This window comes from Pseudophryne corroboree, chromosome 1, assembly GCF_028390025.1.
Source record: "Pseudophryne corroboree isolate aPseCor3 chromosome 1, aPseCor3.hap2, whole genome shotgun sequence".
Classification (NCBI taxonomy): domain Eukaryota; kingdom Metazoa; phylum Chordata; class Amphibia; order Anura; family Myobatrachidae; genus Pseudophryne; species Pseudophryne corroboree.
In genome coordinates, this window is record NC_086444.1 from 335,103,641 (window position 1) to 335,125,054 (window position 21,414).

Here is a 21,414-nt window from a genome sequence, read left to right on the forward strand (position 1 = left end):
ATGTAGTGCTCTGATTTCAACAGATTGACCACCCGTGAATCCTTGTTAAGCGAATTAAGGGCTGCATCCACAAGTCCCACATGCCTAGCGGAATCGCTCCCTTTTAGCTCCTTCTTCAATGCCTCCAGCTTCTTCTGCAAAAGCCTGATGAGGGGAATGACCTGACTCAGGCTGGCAGTGTCTGAACTGACTTCACGTGTGGCAAGTTCAAAGGGCATCAGAACCTTGCACAACGTTGAAATCATTCTCCACTGCACTTGAGACAGGTGCATTCCATCTCCTATATCGTGCTCAATTGTATAGGCTTGAATGGCCTTTTGCTGCTCCTCCAACCTCTGAAGCATATAGAGGGTTGAATTCCACCTCGTTACCACTTCTTGCTTCAGATGATGGCAGGGCAGGTTCAGTAGTTTTTGGTGGTGCTCCAGTCTTCTGTACGTGGTGCCTGTACGCCGAAAGTGTCCCGCAATTTTTCTGGCCACCGACAGCATCTCTTGCACGCCCCTGTCGTTTTTTAAAAAATTCTGCACCACCAAATTCAAGGTATGTGCAAAACATGGGACGTGCTGGAATTTGCCCATATTTAATGCACACACAATATTGCTGGCGTTGTCCGATGCCACAAATCCACAGGAGAGTCCAATTGGGGTAAGCCATTCCGCGATGATCTTCCTCAGTTGCCGTAAGAGGTTTTCAGCTGTGTGCGTATTCTGGAAAGCGGTGATACAAAGCGTAGCCTGCCTAGGAAAGAGTTGGCGTTTGCGAGATGCTGCTACTGGTGCCGCCGCTGCTGTTCTTGCGGCGGGAGTCCATACATCTACCCAGTGGGCTGTCACAGTCATATAGTCCTGACCCTGCCCTGCTCCACTTGTCCACATGTCCGTGGTTAAGTGGACATTGGGTACAACTGCATTTTTTAGGAGACTGGTGAGTCTTTTTCTGACGTCCGTGTACATTCTCGGTATCGCCTGCCTAGAGAAGTGGAACCTAGATGGTATTTGGTAACGGGGGCACACTGCCTCAATAAATTGTCTAGTTCCCTGTGAACTAACGGCGGATACCGGACGCACGTCTAACACCAACATAGTTGTCAAGGACTCAGTTATCCGCTTTGCAGTAGGATGACTGCTGTGATATTTCATCTTCCTCGCAAAGGACTGTTGAACAGTCAATTGCTTACTGGAAGTAGTACAAGTGGGCTTACGACTTCCCCTCTGGGATGACCATCGACTCCCAGCGGCAACAACAGCAGCGCCAGCAGCAGTAGGCGTTACACGCAAGGATGCATCGGAGGAATCCCAGGCAGGAGAGGACTCGTCAGACTTGCCAGTGACATGGCCTGCAGGACTATTGGCATTCCTGGGGAAGGAGGAAATTGACACTGAGGGAGTTGGTGGGGTGGTTTGCGTGAGCTTGGTTACAAGAGGAAGGGATTTACTGGTCAGTGGACTGCTTCCGCTGTCACCCAAAGTTTTTGAACTTGTCACTGACTTATTATGAATGCGCTGCAGGTGACGTATAAGGGAGGATGTTCTGAGGTGGTTAACGTCCTTACCCCTACTTATTACAGCTTGACAAAGGGAACACACGGCTTGACACCTGTTGTCCGCATTTCTGGTGAAATACCTCCACACCGAAGAGCTGATTTTTTTGGTATTTTCACCTGGCATGTCAACGGCCATATTCCTCCCACGGACAACAGGTGTCTCCCCGGGTGCCTGACTTAAACAAACCACCTCACCATCAGAATCCTCCTGGTCAATTTCCTCCCCAGCGCCAGCAACACCCATATCCTCCTCATCCTGGTGTACTTCAACACTGACATCTTCAATCTGACTATCAGGAACTGGACTGCGGGTGCTCCTTCCAGCACTTGCAGGGGGCGTGCAAATGGTGGAAGGCGCATGCTCTTCACGTCCAGTGTTGGGAAGGTCAGGCATCGCAACCGACACAATTGGACTCTCCTTGTGGATTTGGGATTTCAAAGAACGCACAGTTCTTTGCGGTGCTTTTGCCAGCTTGAGTCTTTTCAGTTTTCTAGCGAGAGGCTGAGTGCTTCCATCCTCATGTGAAGCTGAACCACTAGCCATGAACATAGGCCAGGGCCTCAGCCGTTCCTTGCCACTCCGTGTGGTAAATGGCATATTGGCAAGTTTACGCTTCTCCTCCGACAATTTTATTTTAGGTTTTGGAGTCCTTTTTTTACTGATATTTGGTGTTTTGGTTTTGACATGCTCTGTACTATGCCATTGGGCATCGGCCTTGGCAGACGACGTTGCTGGCATTTCATCGTCTCGGCCATGACTAGTGGCAGCAGCTTCAGCACGAGGTGGAAGTGGATCTTGATCTTTCCCTAATTTTGGAACCTCAACATTTTTGTTCTCCATATTTTAATAGGCACAACTAAAAGGCACCTCAGGTAAACAATGGAGATGGATGGATTGGATACTAGTATACAATTATGGACGGGCTGCCGAGTGCCGACACAGAGGTAGCCACAGCCGTGAACTACCGCACTGTACTGTGTCTGCTGCTAATATATAGACTGGTTGATAAAGAGATAGTATACTCGTAACTAGTATGTATGTATAAAGAAAGAAAAAAAAACCACGGTTAGGTGGTATATACAATTATGGACGGGCTGCCGAGTGCCGACACAGAGGTAGCCACAGCCGTGAACTACCGCACTGTACTGTGTCTGCTGCTAATATATAGACTGGTTGATAAAGAGATAGTATACTCGTAACTAGTATGTATGTATAAAGAAAGAAAAAAAAACCACGGTTAGGTGGTATATACAATTATGGACGGGCTGCCGAGTGCCGACACAGAGGTAGCCACAGCCGTGAACTACCGCACTGTACTGTGTCTGCTGCTAATATATAGACTGGTTGATAAAGAGATAGTATACTCGTAACTAGTATGTATGTATAAAGAAAGAAAAAAAAACCACGGTTAGGTGGTATATACAATTATGGACGGGCTGCCGAGTGCCGACACAGAGGTAGCCACAGCCGTGAACTACCGCACTGTACTGTGTCTGCTGCTAATATAGACTGGTTGATAAAGAGATAGTATACTACTAATATTATATACTGGTGGTCAGGTCACTGGTCACTAGTCACACTGGCAGTGGCACTCCTGCAGCAAAAGTGTACACTGTTTAATTTTAATATAATATTATGTACTCCTGGCTCCTGCTATAACCTATAACTGGCACTGCAGTAGTGCTCCCCAGTCTCCCCCACAATTATAAGCTGTGTGAGCTGAGCAGTCAGACAGATATATAATATATATAGATGATGCAGCACACTGGCCTGAGCCTGAGCAGTGCACACAGATATGGTATGTGACTGAGTCACTGTGTGCTGTGTATCGCTTTTTTCAGGCAGAGAACGGATTATAAATAAAAGTGGTGGTCACTGGTCACTATCAGCAAAACTCTGCACTGTACACTACTGAGTACTCCTAATGCTCCCCAAAATTAGTAAATCAAGTGTCTCTCTAATCTATTCTAATTCTAAACGGAGAGGACGCCAGCCACGTCCTCTCCCTATCAATCTCAATGCACGTGTGAAAATGGCGGCGACGCGCGGCTCCTTATATAGAATCCGAGTCTCGCGATAGAATCCGAGCTTCGCGAGAATCCGACAGCGTCATGATGACGTTCGGGCGCGCTCGGGTTAACCGAGCAAGGCGGGAAGATCCGAGTCGCTCGGACCCGTGAAAAAAAACATGAAGTTCTGGCGGGTTCGGATTCAGAGAAACCGAACCCGCTCATCTCTAATGTACAGTCGGCCCAACAGAAATGTCAGATTGTGACCTGAATAATAATTGTATGATTACTAGCAGGTAAAATAAAACCTTAACTCATAAGCTGCACACAAGTACAGTATCATAGGTGGGTTATAGTAAAATGATCCACTTAGACTAGGCTATTTCAACCAGTGTGCCGTGGCACACTAGTGTGCCGCGACCAGTTGCAAGGTGTGCCGCGGAGCCAGAGCAGCTTCCTGCACCTTCAGAGTTTACTGTTGGCCCTGGCTCTTCTTAGAGGATCAGTCGTGCTCCGGCTGTGACGTATGCCTTGAAGATGCGGCGGTGTGATATCAGAGGTCACAGCCGCCGCATCTCACCACCCAGCCAGCCCACCCGCCCGCACACACATCTTCCAGTTCCTGCCTGCATCCACAGCTTTCCTTGCCCACCCACTTCCACACCTGCCAGACCGCCCGCTGCTCAGTATTTGCAGCAATCCACTATGAACAACCCCCGCCACTGAGGTACAGGGGGGAGGACAGCTGACCAGTAGGGGCTAATATTTGTTATTTTATTTCTCCTGTGGGAAACAATAGGATTTATGTTTGGAGAATAAGGATTTATGGGGGGAACAATGTGAATAATTCATGTGGGGAGCAATATGATTTATGTAGGGAGCAATATGATTTATGTGGGGAGCAATGTGATTGTTTTTCCTGTGTAGGCCAATGTATGTGTGGATATTTTTTACTATGAGGGCCAATGTGTGTGTTTTGTTTTCTTCTGTGGGGAACTGATGGTGTGCCTTGGCAAATTTAAAATATTGTTCAGTGTGCCGCGTGTAAAAAAAGGTTGAAAATCACTGACTTTGACATTAGTAATTTAGTATACAGGGAAAGTATGGAATCCCTTGTGCAGGATGTGACTCATTGTTTACAGGAACTTTGTAACCCCATGCCTACATGCTGTATAGTAGCGCTTCTCACAGTGACTATAGGGAGATAACACTGTATGATACATGTTGTGTAGGACATTATTACTGAAAGTATATATATTTTTTCCAATGATTATGGACTTTTCTGGATAGTAGACCCATTGGTGTTTCTATAATGGGTGCAATGTGTGCGGGGCACATGGGCCCCTGGGTTCTGGCGGGGGCCCACACCGCACGCACTGCACCCATACTTAATACTCACTTTTCCGGAGTCCAGCGTCGGTGCTGCTCTTGTGGCGAAAATCGCAGCCAACATTGCCGACGCGCATGTGCAGTAGCCAAGCTGGTCTCCGGAACATGAAGGGCGGCATGTTTCCAGAGACCTGCGCATGCGCAGTAACCTTCAGCACATTGCCGGAGACTACTGTGTCATGCAGAGGAGGGGACCCCCCCAAAGGGGGTCACACCGGCCCCCTCCTCTGTTAAAGCGCCCCTGAGTAGACCACAAAGTGTGTACATATTATACAATAACTCTGTCAGCCATTCATCTCTAGAGTAATTGCTGGAATACATATAAATACATATTGATTTGACATAATGCAGTAGCTCACATTCAGAGGCCGGGATATGTTGTTTCTAGCTCACAGCTTGCCTGTGGGTTGGGTATATTTTATTAACAATCAAACATTGTAATGTTGACATGAGAGTGTCAACATGATTGTAATGTAGGCATGCAGCGTATCGACATTTACCCTGTTGACATTCATATCGGTCCTCTTTTGCCCTGGTCCACAAGGTCTTTGGGGAAAATATAAGAACTCTTGTTACAGTGGAGGAACGGTATCAGCGCACGTTAAGTGTGCTGATATTGCTTGTCCTCCATGTATGCGCTGTGCACGCCAGTGTGCAGGGCAATGTATAAACGGTCAGTAGCACTGACCGTTCCGTCACCTGCAGCTATCCATTTCAACAGCTGCAGGTGGTGTTGCCCATGTGCCACAGCTAGGGACAGCGCTGTCGCTAGCTGCTGTGTCTGCCGGCTCCGGGCTGCAAGTGAGATCATGCAATAGTAGCATGTGTATGTGCGAGATCTCGCATAGCTGAGCGCACTTCTCCTCCTTCATACATGGGGGGGGATAAGCGGTATCAGTGCACATAGCGTGTACTGATACAGCTTCTCCCCCATAATGAGTGTTCTTTCATTTACCCCTATGTACCAGAGTTTCCCTTTCTTTAAGATCTGTAACACGACCTGTTGCAAACATATCCCATAGTGTTCCTCAGGCATTCATATGTCATACTGAGGTTATTACTAGTTAATAATGCTGTTTCACTGAAATAAGTTAAAGTCCAAATGTTACAGACTCCGCTTAGGGCTCTATTTATCATTATGAAGCAACAGGAATACCCAAAACCTGACTCCAGATTCTGTATAGCCATAATACAGCAAGCTACCTGATTCGGGTCCTCTAGCTCTTTCTCGTTTGTTATGGTCCTACTGTATGTCAGTACCTATGTTTAGATAGGATGCATTTAATTTGCTGGTAGTCAGGATCCCGATGCCGTAATCCCGCCAGCCGACAATGCCGCCAGCCGGAATCCCAGCGCAGCAGGACTATTCCCACTTGTGGGTGTCCACGACATCCATAGTGTGGGAATAGATCCTGTGGTGAGCGCAGCGAGGCAAAGTGCCCGCAAGGGGACTCCTGCTGCCCGCATTCTGGCGAGCGGGATGCTGCTGTCAGGATATTGACAGCTGGCATCCCGTCCGCCGGTTATTCATACTGTTTCCGTTTAGAATTTTATGCCTCTCCAGTGTTATAACTTTGTGTCTGTATTTTGTAAGATATATCCCTAGTGATTTATGTTTCTTCGTAACTCCGGATGTTTGTTCTATGTATGTTTACTGCTTGTACATCCCCCCCTCCCCCCTCCCCTTTTATTTTCCCTTCTGTACCCCATCCCTTTCTCTGATTTACGTGTTCTTTTTAAAAAAAATTAAATAAGAACATTGCTGTAAATAAATGAATAAATAAATAGGAAAAATGCAATTACCAGAGTTAGGACTGTTGACGCTTTCATAGAAAGACCCCATTAAACACGAGGCCGACATTGAAGTCATTAAATGATAACTTGAGACAGAGGTCATGTGGAAAGGTTGAAGACGTTTTTCCTGAGCACCAGAAGTGACATTTTAAATGTACTGGTTCAACGGCTATAGTGTAGTCTGCTTCAGAAATTGTTCCATCCATGTGTCATCACTCAGGGGTGTCACACAGGTGTAACATCCAAAGGTAGTGTTATATCAGCTAACCTAAATATTGCAGATAAATCAGATACAGGATAGGTCTATTATTTGACTCATTAAATTATGGCTAGAGAGATGTCTTTTGGACGTCTAACTTTATTGTCATTTGCAATAAAGACAAATCTCTTGACTTTTTAGGGGGTTGAATACTTTTGCAAGCCACTGTATCTGTTTCTCTAACGTCCTAAGTGGATGCTGGGGACTCCGTAAGGACCATGGGGAATAGCGGCTCCGCAGGAGACTGGGCACATCTAAAGAAAGCTTTAGGACTATCTGGTGTGCACTGGCTCCTCCCCCTATGACCCTCCTCCAAGCCTCAGTTAGATCTCTGTGCCCGAACGAGAAGGGTGCACACTAGGGGCTCTCCTGAGCTTCTTAGTGAAAGTTTTAGATTAGGTTTTTTATTTTCAGTGAGACCTGCTGGCAACAGGCTCACTGCATCGAGGGACTAAGGGGAGAAGAAGCGAACTCACCTGCGTGCAGAGTGGATTGGGCTTCTTAGGCTACTGGACATTAGCTCCAGAGGGACGATCACAGGCCCAGCTTGGATGGGTCCCAGAGCCGCGCCGCCGGCCCCCTTACAGAGCCAGAAGGCAGAAGAGGTCCGGAAAATCGGCGGCAGAAGACGTCCTGTCTTCAACAAGGTAGCGCACAGCACTGCAGCTGTGCGCCATTGCTCTCAGCACACTTCACACTTCGGTCACTGAGGGTGCAGGGCGCTGGGGGGGGGCGCCCTGAGACGCAATAAAAACACCTTGGATGGCAAAAAAAATGCATCACATATAGCTCCTGGGCTATATGGATGCATTTAACCCCTGCCAGAATCCATAAAAAAGCAGGAGAAAAGTCCGCGAAAAAGGGGCGGAGCCTATCTCCTCAGCACACTGGCGCCATTTTCCCTCACAGCTCCGTTGGAGGGAAGCTCCCTGTCTCTCCCCTGCAGTCACTACACTACAGAAAGGGTTAAAAAAAGAGAGGGGGGCACTATTTAGGCGCAGTATTAACTATACAGCAGCTATAAGGGGAAAAACACTTATATAAGGTTATCCCTGTATATATATAGCGCTCTGGTGTGTGCTGGCAAACTCTCCCTCTGTCTCCCCAAAGGGCTAGTGGGGTCCTGTCCTCTATCAGAGCATTCCCTGTGTGTGTGCTGTATGTCGGTACTTTTGTGTCGACATGTATGAGGAGAAAAATGATGTGGAGACGGAGCAGATTGCCTGTAATAGTGATGTCACCCCCTAGGGGGTCGACACCTGAGTGGATGAACTGTTGGAAGGAATTACGTGACAGTGTCAGCTCTGTATAAAAGACAGTGGTTGACATGAGACAGCCGGCTACTCAGCTTGTGCCTGTCCAGACGTCTCATAGGCCGTCAGGGGCTCTAAAGCGCCCGTTACCTCAGATGGCAGATATAGACGCCGACACGGATACTGACTCCAGTGTCGACGGTGAAGAGACGAATGTGACTTCCAGTAGGGCCACACGTTACATGATTGAGGCAATGAAAAATGTTTTACACATTTCTGATAATACGAGTACCACCAAAAAAGGGGTATTATGTTCGGTGAGGAAAAACTACCTGTAGTTTTCCTGAATCTGAGAAATTAAATGAGGTGTGTGATGATGCGTGGGTTTCCCCCGATAACAACGGATAATTTCTAAAATGTTATTGGCATTATATCCTTTCCCGCCAGAGGTTAGGGTGCGTTGGGAAACACCCCCTAGGGGGGATAAAGCGCTCACACGCTTGTAAGGGCTCTACCTTCGCCTGAGATGGCCGCCCTTAAGGATCCTGCTGATAGAAAGCAGGAGGGTATCCTAAAAGGTATTTACACACATACTAGAGATGAGCGGGTTCGGTTCCTCTGAATCCGAACCCGCCCGAACTTCAGGTTTTTTACACGGGTCCGAGCAGGCTCGGATCTTCCCGCCTTGCTCGGCTAACCCGAGCGCGCCCGAACGTCATCATCACGCTGTCGGATTCTCGCGAGGCTCGGATTCTATCGCGAGACTCGGATTCTATATAAGGAGCCGCGCGTCGCCGCCATTTTCACACGTGCATTGAAAGTCATAGGGAGAGGACGTGGCTGGCGTCCTCTCCGTTTAGAGAAGAGAGAGACACAGTATTTTGGGGAGCATTATTAGGAGGAGTACTACTATACTGTATACTACTATACTACTTGCTGAAGTGATATTTATAGATTAGATAGTGTGACTGTAAGTGTATTATCTGACTTGTGGGGGAGACACTGACAGTGGGGAGCAGTTAGAGTCTGAGAGCAGGACTCAGGAGTACATATAACGTACAGTGCACACTTTTGCTGCCAGAGTCAGTGCCACACTGCCATTGTTGTGACCACACTGACCACCAGTATAATAATATATTTTGTGATTGTCTGCTTAGGCCTCGGAGTACTAGTTGCAAGTTGCAACGTGACCTGAAGTGACCACCAGTTTAATAATCAATCACCACCAGTTTAATATATATATATATATATAATTGTATATAATATATATATATATATATATAATATTGTATACCACCTACCCGTGGTTTTTTTTTTTCATTCTTCTTTATACATACTACTATAGTAGCTTACTGTAGCAGTCTGCGGTGCTGTGCTGACCTGACAGTGTCCAGCAGGTCCGTCATCAGTCATTACATAATAAATATATATAGTACCTGTCCGGCTGCAGTACTAGTGATATTATATTGATTTCATCTCATTATCAATAATTTATCATCCAGTCTAGACTCTATATTAGCAGCAGACACAGTACGTTAGTCCACGGCTGTAGCTACCTCTGTGTCGGCACTCGGCAGTCCATCCATAATTGTATACCACCTACCCGTGGTTTTTTTCTTTTTCTTTCTTCTTTGTACATACTACTATAGAGTATAGTAGCTTACTGTAGCAGTCTGCGGTGCTGCTGAGCTGACAGTGTCCAGCAGGTCCGTCATCAGTCATCATTACCTAATAAATATATTATCTACCTGTCCGGCTGCAGTACTAGTGATATTATATATACATACATATATATATTGATTTCATCTCATTATCAATCATCCAGTCTATATAAGCAGCAGACACAGTACGTTAGTCCACGGCTGTAGCTACCTCTGTGTCGGCACTCGGCAGTCCATCCATAATTGTATACCACCTACCCGTGTTTTTTTTTTTCTTTCTTCTTTGTACATACTACTATAGAGTATAGTAGCTTACTGTAGCAGTCTGCGGTGCTGCTGAGCTGACCGTGTCCAGCAGGCCCGTCATCAGTCATCATTACCTAATAAATATATTATCTACCTGTCCGGCTGCAGTACTAGTGATATTATATATACATACATATATATATTGATTTCATCTCATTATCAATCATCCAGTCTATATTAGCAGCAGACACAGTACGTTAGTCCACGGCTGTAGCTACCTCTGTGTCGGCACTCGGCAGTCCATCCATAATTGTATACCACCTACCCGTGGTTTTTTTTTTTCTTTCTTCTTTGTACATACTACTATAGTATAGTAGCTTACTGTAGCAGTCTGCGGTGCTGCTGAGCTGACAGTGTCCAGCAGGTCCGTCATCAGTCATCATTACCTAATAAATATATTATCTACCTGTCCGGCTGCAGTACTAGTGATATTATATATACATACATATATATATTGATTTCATCTCATTATCAATCATCCAGTCTATATTAGCAGCAGACACAGTACGTTAGTCCACGGCTGTAGCTACCTCTGTGTCGGCACTCGGCAGTCCATCCATAATTGTATACCACCTACCCGTGTTTTTTTTTTTTCCTTTCTTCTTTGTACATACTACTATAGAGTATAGTAGCTTACTGTAGCAGTCTGCGGTGCTGCTGAGCTGACAGTGTCCAGCAGGTCCGTCATCAGTCATCATTACCTAATAAATATATTATCTACCTGTCCGGCTGCAGTACTAGTGATATTATATATACATACATATATATATTGATTTCATCTCATTATCAATCATCCAGTCTATATTAGCAGCAGACACAGTACGTTAGTCCATGGCTGTAGCTACCTCTGTGTCGGCACTCAGCAGTCCATCCATAATTGTATACCACCTACCCGTGGTTTTTTTTTTCTTTCTTCTTTGTAGATACTACTATAGTATAGTAGCTTACTGTAGCAGTCTGCGGTGCTGCTGAGCTGACAGTGTCCAGCAGGTCCGTCATCAGTCATCATTACCTAATAAATATATTATCTACCTGTCCGGCTGCAGTACTAGTGATATTATATATACATACATATATATATTGATTTCATCTCATTATCAATCATCCAGTCTATATTAGCAGCAGACACAGTACGTTAGTCCACGGCTGTAGCTACCTCTGTGTCGGCACTCGGCAGTCCATCCATAATTGTATACCACCTACCCGTGGTTTTTTTTTTTTCTTTCTTCTTTGTACATACTACTATAGTATAGTAGCTTACTGTAGCAGTCTGCGGTGCTGCTGAGCTGACAGTGTCCAGCAGGTCCGTCATCAGTCATCATTACCTAATAAATATATTATCTACCTGTCCGGCTGCAGTACTAGTGATATTATATATACATACATATATATATGAATGCAGGGATGGTTGTGCTATCAATGTCCTTAAATTCACTGATTAGATCGTCCACAGTTCAAACGATGCAAGTGCTGGCACTCCAAAAAACAGCGTAACCACAGCTGTAATATTCCAATGTGCACTAAAAGAGAGTGAAGGCGCACTCAATGAGCAAGTATAACAGGTAATTTATTACAATGATAAAAGCTCACATACATCTCAGATTAAAATAGCCGGCTCACGAACACATCCAAAGTGCCTCCGGATAGCAGCGTGTGAATTGTTCTCTGCCGCTCACGCGTGGCCGGGAAGGACGGCTCTGAGTGATCGGAGTTTGTTGCGGAGTCCACAAGCATACACGCTGATGAGACTATCTGATGATTGAGCGGCAGAGAACAATTCACACGCTGCTATCCGGAGGCACTTTGGATGTGTTCGTGAGCCGGCTATTTTAATCTGAGATGTATGTGAGCTTTTATCATTGTAATAAATTACCTGTTATACTTGCTCATTGAGTGCGCCTTCACTCTCTTTTAGTATACATATATATATATATTGATTTCATCTCATTATCATCCAGTCTATATTAGCAGCAGACACAGTACGGTAGTCCACGGCTGTAGCTACCTCTGTGTCGGCACTCGGCAGTCCATCCATAAGTATACTAGTATCCATCCATCTCCATTGTTTACCTGAGGTGCCTTTTAGTTGTGCCTATTAAAATATGGAGAACAAAAATGTTGAGGTTCCAAAATTAGGGAAAGATCAAGATCCACTTCCACCTCGTGCTGAAGCTGCTGCCACTAGTCATGGCCGAGACGATGAAATGCTAGCAACGTCGTCTGCCAAGGCCGATGCCCAATGTCATAGTACAGAGCATGTCAAATCCAAAACACCAAATATCAGTAAAAAAAGGACTCCAAAACCTAAAATAAAATTGTCGGAGGAGAAGCGTAAACTTGCCAATATGCCATTTACCACACGGAGTGGCAAGGAACGTCTGAGGCCCTGGCCTATGTTCATGGCTAGTGGTTCAGCTTCACATGAGGATGGAAGCACTCAGCCTCTCGCTAGAAAACTGAAAAGACTCAAGCTGGCAAAAGCACCGCAAAGAACTGTGCATTCTTCGAAATCCCAAATCCACAAGGAGAGTCCAATTGTGTCGGTTGCGATGCCTGACCTTCCCAACACTGGACGTGAAGAGCATGCACCTTCCACCATTTGCACGCCCCCTGCAAGTGCTGGAAGGAGCACCCGCAGTCCAGTTCCTGATAGTCAGATTGAAGATGTCAGTGTTGAAGTACACCAGGATGAGGAGGATATGGGTGTTGCTGGCGCTGGGGAGGAAATTGACCAGGAGGATTCTGATGGTGAGGTGGTTTGTTTAAGTCAGGCACCCGGGGAGACACCTGTTGTCCGTGGGAGGAATATGGCCGTTGACATGCCTGGTGAAAATACCAAAAAAATCAGCTCTTCAGTGTGGAGGTATTTCAACAGAAAAGCGGACAACAGGTGTCAAGCCGTGTGTTGCCTTTGTCAAGCTGTAATAAGTAGGGGTAAGGACGTTAACCACCTCGGAACATCCTCCCTTATACGTCACCTGCAGCGCATTCATAATAAGTCAGTGACAAGTTCAAAAACTTTGGGTGACAGCGGAAGCAGTCCACTGACCAGTAAATCCCTTCCTCTTGTAACCAAGCTCACGCAAACCACCCCACCAACTCCCTCAGTGTCAATTTCCTCCTTCCCCAGGAATGCCAATAGTCCTGCAGGCCATGTCACTGGCAATTCTGACGATTCCTCTCCTGCCTGGGATTCCTCCGATGCATCCTTGCGTGTAACGCCTACTGCTGCTGGCGCTGCTGTTGTTGCTGCTGGGAGTCGATGGTCATCCCAGAGGGGAAGTCGGAAGACCACTTGTACTACTTCCAGTAAGCAATTGACTGTCCAACAATCCTTTGCGAGGAAGATGAAATATCACAGCAGTCATCCTGCTGCAAAGCGAATAACTGAGTCCTTGACAACTATGTTGGTGTTAGACGTGCGTCCGGTATCCGCCGTTAGTTCACAGGGAACTACGCAATTTCTTGAGGTAGTGTGCCCCCGTTACCAAATACCATCTAGGTTCCACTTCTCTAGGCAGGCGATACCGAAAATGTACACAGACCTCAGAAAAAGACTCACCAGTGTCCTAAAAAATGCAGCTGTACCCAATGTCCACTTAACCACGGACATGTGGACAAGTGGAGCAGGGCAGGGTCAGGACTATATGACTGTGACAGCCCACTGGGTAGATGTATGGACTCCCGCCGCAAGAACAGCAGCGGCGGCACCAGTAGCAGCATCTCGCAAACGCCAACTCTTTCCTAGGCAGGCTACGCTTTGTATCACCGCTTTCCAGAATACGCACACAGCTGAAAACCTCTTACGGCAACTGAGGAAGATCATCGCGGAATGGCTTACCCCAATTGGACTCTCCTGTGGATTTGTGGCATCGGACAACGCCAGCAATATTGTGTGTGCATTAAATATGGGCAAATTCCAGCACGTCCCATGTTTTGCACATACCTTGAATTTGGTGGTGCAGAATTTTTAAAAAAACGACAGGGGCGTGCAAGAGATGCTGTCGGTGGCCAGAAGAATTGCGGGACACTTTCGGCGTACAGGCACCACGTACAGAAGACTGGAGCACCACCAAAAACTACTGAACCTGCCCTGCCATCATCTGAAGCAAGAAGTGGTAACGAGGTGGAATTCAACCCTCTATATGCTTCAGAGGTTGGAGGAGCAGCAAAAGGCCATTCAAGCCTATACAATTGAGCACGATATAGGAGGTGGAATGCACCTGTCTCAAGCGCAGTGGAGAATGATTTCAACGTTGTGCAAGGTTCTGATGCCCTTTGAACTTGCCACACGTGAAGTCAGTTCAGACACTGCCAGCCTGAGTCAGGTCATTCCCCTCATCAGGCTTTTGCAGAAGAAGCTGGAGACATTGAAGGAGGAGCTAACACGGAGCGATTCCGCTAGGCATGTGGGACTTGTGGATGGAGCCCTTAATTCGCTTAACAAGGATTCACGGGTGGTCAATCTGTTGAAATTAGAGCACTACATTTTGGCCACCGTGCTCGATCCTAGATTTAAAGCCTACCTTGGATCTCTCTTTCCGGCAGACACAAGTCTGCTGGGGTTGAAAGACCTGCTGGTGAGAAAATTGTCAAGTCAAGCGGAACGCGACCTGTCAACATCTCCTCCTTCACATTCTCCCGCACCTGGGGGTGCGAGGAAAAGGCTCAGAATTCCGAGCCCACCCGCTGGCGGTGATGCAGGGCAGTCTGGAGCGACTGCTGATGCTGACATCTGGTCCGGACTGAAGGACCTGACAACGATTACGGACATGTCGTCTACTGTCACTGCATATGATTCTCTCACCATTGAAAGAATGGTGGAGGATTATATGAGTGACCGCATCCAAGTAGGCACGTCACACAGTCCGTACTTATACTGGCAGGAAAAAGAGGCAATTTGGAGGCCCTTGCACAAACTGGCTTTATTCTACCTAAGTTGCCCTCCCACAAGTGTGTACTCCGAAAGAGTGTTTAGTGCCGCCGCTCACCTTGTCAGCAATCGGCGTACGAGGTTACATCCAGAAAATGTGGAGAAGATGATGTTCATTAAAATGAATTATAATCAATTCCTCCGTGGAGACATTGACCAGCAGCAATTGCCTCCACAAAGTACACAGGGAGCTGAGATGGTGGATTCCAGTGGGGACGAATTGATAATCTGTGAGGAGGGGGATGTACACGGTGATATATTGGAGGATGATGATGAGGTGGACATCTTGCCTCTGTAGAGCCAGTTTGTGCAAGGAGAGATTAATTGCTTCTTTTTTGGTGGGGGTCCAAACCAACCCGTCATTTCAGTCACAGTCGTGTGGCAGACCCTGTCACTGAAATGATGGGTTGGTTAAAGTGTGCATGTCCTGTTTATACAACATAAGGGTGGGTGGGAGGGCCCAAGGACAATTCCATCTTGCACCTCTTTTTTCTTTAATTTTTCTTTGCGTCATGTGCTGTTTGGGGAGGGTTTTTTGGAAGGGACATCCTGCGTGACACTGCAGTGCCACTCCTAGATGGGCCCGGTGTTTGTGTCGGCCACTAGGGTCGCTTATCTTACTCACACAGCTACCTCATTGCGCCTCTTTTTTTCTTTGCGTCATGTGCTGTTTGGGGAGGGTTTTTTGGAAGGGACATCCTGCGTGACACTGCAGTGACACTCCTAGATGGGCCAGGTGTTTGTGTCGGCCACTAGGGTCGCTTATCTTACTCACACAGCTACCTCATTGCGCCTCTTTTTTTCTTTGCGTCATGTGCTGTTTGGGGAGGGTTTTTTGGAAGGGACATCCTGCGTGACACTGCAGTGCCACTCCTAGATGGGCCCGGTGTTTGTGTCGGCCACTGGGGTCGCTTATCTTACTCACACAGCTACCTCATTGCGCCTCTTTTTTTCTTTGCGTCATGTGCTGTTTGGGGAGGGTTTTTTGGAAGGGACATCCTGCGTGACACTGCAGTGACACTCCTAGATGGGCCCGGTGTTTGTGTCGGCCACTAGGGTCGCTTATCTTACTCACACAGCTACCTCATTGCGCCTCTTTTTTTCTTTGCGTCATGTGCTGTTTGGGGAGGGTTTTTTGGAAGGGACATCCTGCGTGACACTGCAGTGACACTCCTAGATGGGCCCGGTGTTTGTGTCGGCCACTAGGGTCGCTTATCTTACTCACACAGCTACCTCATTGCGCCTCTTTTTTTCTTTGCGTCATGTGCTGTTTGGGGAGGGTTTTTTGGAAGGGACATCCTGCGTGACACTGCAGTGACACTCCTAGATGGGCCCGGTGTTTGTGTCGGCCACTAGGGTCGCTTATCTTACTCACACAGCTACCTCATTGCGCCTCTTTTTTTCTTTGCGTCATGTGCTGTTTGGGGAGGGTTTTTTGGAAGGGACATCCTGCGTGACACTGCAGTGACACTACTAGATGGGCCCGGTGTTTGTGTCGGCCACTAGGGTCGCTTATCTTACTCACACAGCTACCTCATTGCGCCTCTTTTTTTCTTTGCGTCATGTGCTGTTTGGGGAGGGTTTTTTGGAAGGGACATCCTGCGTGACACTGCAGTGACACTCCTAGATGGGCCCGGTGTTTGTGTCGGCCACTAGGGTCGCTTAGCTTAGTCATCCAGCGACCTAGGTGCAAATTTTAGGACTAAAAATAATATTGTGAGGTGTGAGGTATTCAGAATAGACTGAAAATGAGTGTAAATTATGGTTTTTGAGGTTAATAATACTTTGGGATCAAAATGACCCCCAAATTCTATGATTTAAGCTGTTTTTTAGGGTTTTTTGAAAAAAACACCTGAATCCAAAACACACCCGAATCCGACAAAAAAAATTCGGTGAGCTTTTGCCAAAACGCGGTCGAACCCAAAACACGGCCGTGGAACCGAACCCAAAACCAAAACACAAAACCCGAAAAATTTCCGGCGCTCATACTGGTGTTATACTGCGACCAGCAATCGCCTCAGCCTGGATGTGCAGTGCTGGGTTGGCGTGGTCGGATTCCCTGACTGAAAATATTGATACCCTAGATAGGGACAGTATATTTTTGCCTATAGAGCATTTAAAAGATGCATTTTTATATATGCGTGATGCACAGCGGAATATTTGCAGACTGGCATCAAGTCTAAGCGCGTTGTCCATTTCTACCAGTAGAGGGTTATGGACACGTCAGTGGTCAGGTGATGCGTATTCCAAACGGCATTTGGAAGTATTGCTTTATTAAGGGAGGAGTTATTTGGGGTCGGTCTTTCAGACCTCGTGGCCACGGCAACAGCTGGGAATTCCACGTTTGTACCCCAGGTCGCCTCTCAACATGAGAAGACGCCGTATTATCAGGCGCAGTCTTTTCGTGGACAAGCGGGCAAAAGGTTCCTCATTTCTGCCCCGTGACAGAGGGAGAGGAAAAAGGCTGCAGAAATCAGCCAGTTCCCAGGAACAGAAACCCTCTCCCGCCTCTGCCAAGCCCTCAGTATACGCTGGGGCTTTACAAGCAGAATCAGGCACGGTGGGGGGCCCGTCTCAATGAATTTCAGCGCGCAGTGGGCTCACTCGCAAGTAGACCCCTGGATCCTTCAGGTGATATCTTAGGGGTACAAATTAGAATTCGAGACGTCTCCCCCTCGCCGTTTCCTAAAGTCGGCTTTACCGATGTCTCCTTCTGACAGGGAGACAGTTTTGGAAGCCATTCACAAGCTGTATTCCCAGCAGGTGATAATCAAGATAGCCCTCCTGCAACAGGGAACGGGGTATTATTCCACACTGTTGTGGTACCGAAGCCGGACGGCTCGGTGAGACCGATTCTAAATCTAAAATCTTTGAACACTTACGTACAGAGGTTCAAATTCAAGATTGAGTCACTCAGAGCAGTGATTGCGAACCTGGAAGAAGGGGACTACATGATGTCTCGGGACATCAAGGATGCTTACCTTCATGTCAAAATGTACCCTTCTCACCAAGGATACCTCAGGTTTATGGTACAGAACTGTCACTATCAGTTCAGACGCTGCCGTATGGATGGTACACGGCACCCCGGATCTTTACCAAGGTAATGGCCGAAATGATGATATTCCTTCGAAGGAAGTGAATTTTAGTTATCCCTTCCTTGGACAATTCCCTGATAAGGGTAAGATCCAGGGAACAGTTGGAGGTCGGTGTAGCACTATCTCAGGTAGTGTTGCGGCAGCACGATTGGATTCTCAATATTCCAAAATCGCACCTGGTTCCGACGACGTGTCTTCTGTTCCTAGGGATGATCCTGGACACAGTCCAGAAAAAGGTGTTTCTCCCGGAGGAGAAAGCCAGGGAGTTATCCGAGCTAGTCAGGAACCTCCTAAAACCGAGCCAAGTCTCAGTGCATCAATGCACAAGGGTTCTGGGTAAAATGGTGGCTTCCTACGAAGCAATCCCATTCGGCAGATTCCACGCAAGAACTTTCCAGTGGGACCTGCTGGACAAATGGTCCGGATCGCATCTTCAGATGCATCAGCGGATAACCCTGTCACCAAGGACAAGGGTGTCCCTCCTGTGGTGGTTGCAGAGTGCTCATCTTCTAGAGGGCCGCAGATTAGGCATTCAGGACTGGGTCCTGGTGACCACTGATGCCAGCCTGCGAGGCTGGGGAGCAGTCACACAGGGAAGGAATATCCAGGGCTTATGGTCGAGCCTGGAGACATCACTTCACATAAATATCCTGAAGCTAAGGGACATTTACAATGCTCTAAGCTTAGCAAGACCTCTGCTTCAAGGTCAGCCGGTGTTGATCCATTCGGACAACATCACGGCAGTCACCCACGTAAACAGACAGGGTGGCACAAGAGGCCAGTAAGGCCCGACGGAGGAAATTCAACTGGGTCGATTCCTACATTTCCTGCAAACAGGAGTGTCTATGGGCCTGAAATTGGGGTCCATTAAGGTTCAAATTTCGGCCCTGTCAATTTTCTTCCAAAAAGAACTAGCTTCAGTCCCTGAAGTTCAGACGTTTGTAAAAGGGGTACTGCATATACAGCCTCCTTTTGTGCCTCCAGTGGCACTTTGGGATCTCAATGTAGTTTTGGGTTCCAAAAGTCACATTGGTTTGAACCACTTAAATCTGTGGAGTTAAAATATCTCACATGGAAAGTGGTCATGCTGTTGGCCCTGGCCTGGGCCAGGCGCGTGTCAGAATTGGCGGCTTTATCCTGAAAAAGCCCTTATCTGATTTTCCATTCGGACAGGGCGGAATTGAGGACTCGTCCTCAGTTTCTCCCCAAGGTGGTTTCAGCGTCTCACCTGAACCAACCTATTGGTGGTGCCTGCGGCTACTAGGGACTTGGAGGCCTCCAAGTTGCTAGACGTTGTCAGTGCCCTGAAAATATATGTTTCCAGGACGGCTGGAGTCAGGAAATCTGACTCGCTGTTTATCCTGTGTGCACCCAACAAGCTGGGTGCTCCTGCTTCTAAGCAGACTATTGCTCGTTGGATTTGTAGTACAATTCAGCTTGCACATTCTGTGGCAGGCCTGCCACAGCCAAAAATCTGTAAATGCCCACTCCACAAGGAAGGTGGGCTCATCTTGGGCGGCTGCCCGAGGGGTCTCGGCTTTACAACTTTGCCGAGCAGCTACTTGGTCAGGAGCAAATACGTTTGTAAAATTCTACAAAATTGATATCCTGGCTGAGGAGGACCTGGAGTTCTCTCATTTGGTGCTGCAGAGTCATCCGCACTCTCCCGCCCGTTTGGGAGCTTTGGTATAATCCCCATGGTCCTTACGGAGTCCCCAGCATCCACTTAGGACGTTAGAGAAAATAAGAATTTACTTACCGATAATTCTATTTCTCATAGTCCGTAGTGGATGCTGGGCGCCCATCCCAAGTGCGGATTGTCTGCAATACTTGTACATAGTTATTGTTACAAAAATCGGGTTATTATTGTTGTGAGCCATCTTTCAGAGGCTCCTCTGTTATCATGCTGTTAACTGGGATCAGATCACAGGTTATACGGTGTGATTGGTGTGGCTGGTATGAGTCTTACCCGGGATTCAAAATCCTTCCTTATTGTGTACGCTCGTCCGGGCACAGTATCCTAACTGAGGCTTGGAGGAGGGTCATAGGGGGAGGAGCCAGTGCACACCAGATAGTCCTAAAGCTTTCTTTAGATGTGCCCAGTCTCCTGCGGAGCCGCTATTCCCCATGGTCCTTACGGAGTCCCCAGCGTCCACTACGGACTATGAGAAATAGAATTATCGGTAAGTAAATTCTTATTTTTGTACATATGGCAGAGTTAGAAACTAAGGCTTATATCATATTAGCCCCGTAACCCGACCCTTATCGGGGATTCTACTTCGTGTTCCTCAGGCATGCAAAGCAGAATCCCTGAAAACAGTCTGTAATAGGATAGCCCATTAGTGTTATCGGGCTAAAAAGCCCATTTTTACCATGTGGTAGCTAACCGCACCTAATAGTATATTGGCCTTAAGCTGGATACACACCTATACAATTGTCTGCTTGATCACCACTTATTATTATTATTATTATTACATTTTATTTATAGGGCGCCACAAGTGTTACGCAGCGCCGTACAAAGGACAGTACAGGGAGACAAAACTTAGCATAACAGTAATTAAATAACAAAAATGGAGTACAGGTAACAAAGAGCACCACAATTCTCAAAACATAATACAGCTTAGATGTAAGTATCAAGGGAGTAATCATTGTACTACTTGGGGCTGGCAGCCATAGATAGTGAGGAGCCTTTACCAGTAGGAGAAAAAGCAGGTAAAGATGGTCGCTTACCGAAATGTGTCGAGAAGAGGGCTTAGACAACAATAGGAAAGAGCTAACAATCTAGCGGGGAGGGATGACAGACAGATGACATGAGGTGCAAGCAAGCAGGAGGAAGCCTGGTGGCAGTATGCAAGCAAAGCAGAGATGTTCAATGCGTGGGGCAGGTGGATGGAGGAGCAGCCTAAGGACTAGGTTATGTATTGGAGGGGTATGCTTTGATAAATAAGTGGGTTTTCAGTGCCCGTTTGAAGCTTTGCAAGGTCGGGGAGAGTCTAATGGAGCGGGGGAGTGCGTTCCACTGAAGGGGTGCAGCACGGGCAAAATCCTGAACTCGTGCATGGGAAGCAGTGACCAAGGCAGAGGAGAGGCGACGGTCATCAGCCGACCGTAGTGGGCGGGAGGGAGTATGAATGGAGAGGAGGCTGGAGATTTAGGGAGCAGTGGAAT

At 47.2% G+C, this 21,414-nt stretch overlaps 1 protein-coding gene across 3 annotated transcripts in view; it reads left to right on the forward strand.

The window, feature by feature from the left end:
- The window catches only part of ADGRD1 (adhesion G protein-coupled receptor D1), a 1,058,506-nt gene that overhangs the window by 318,196 nt on the left and 718,896 nt on the right, over positions 1-21,414 (forward strand). The gene's annotated exons all lie outside the window — the stretch shown is intronic.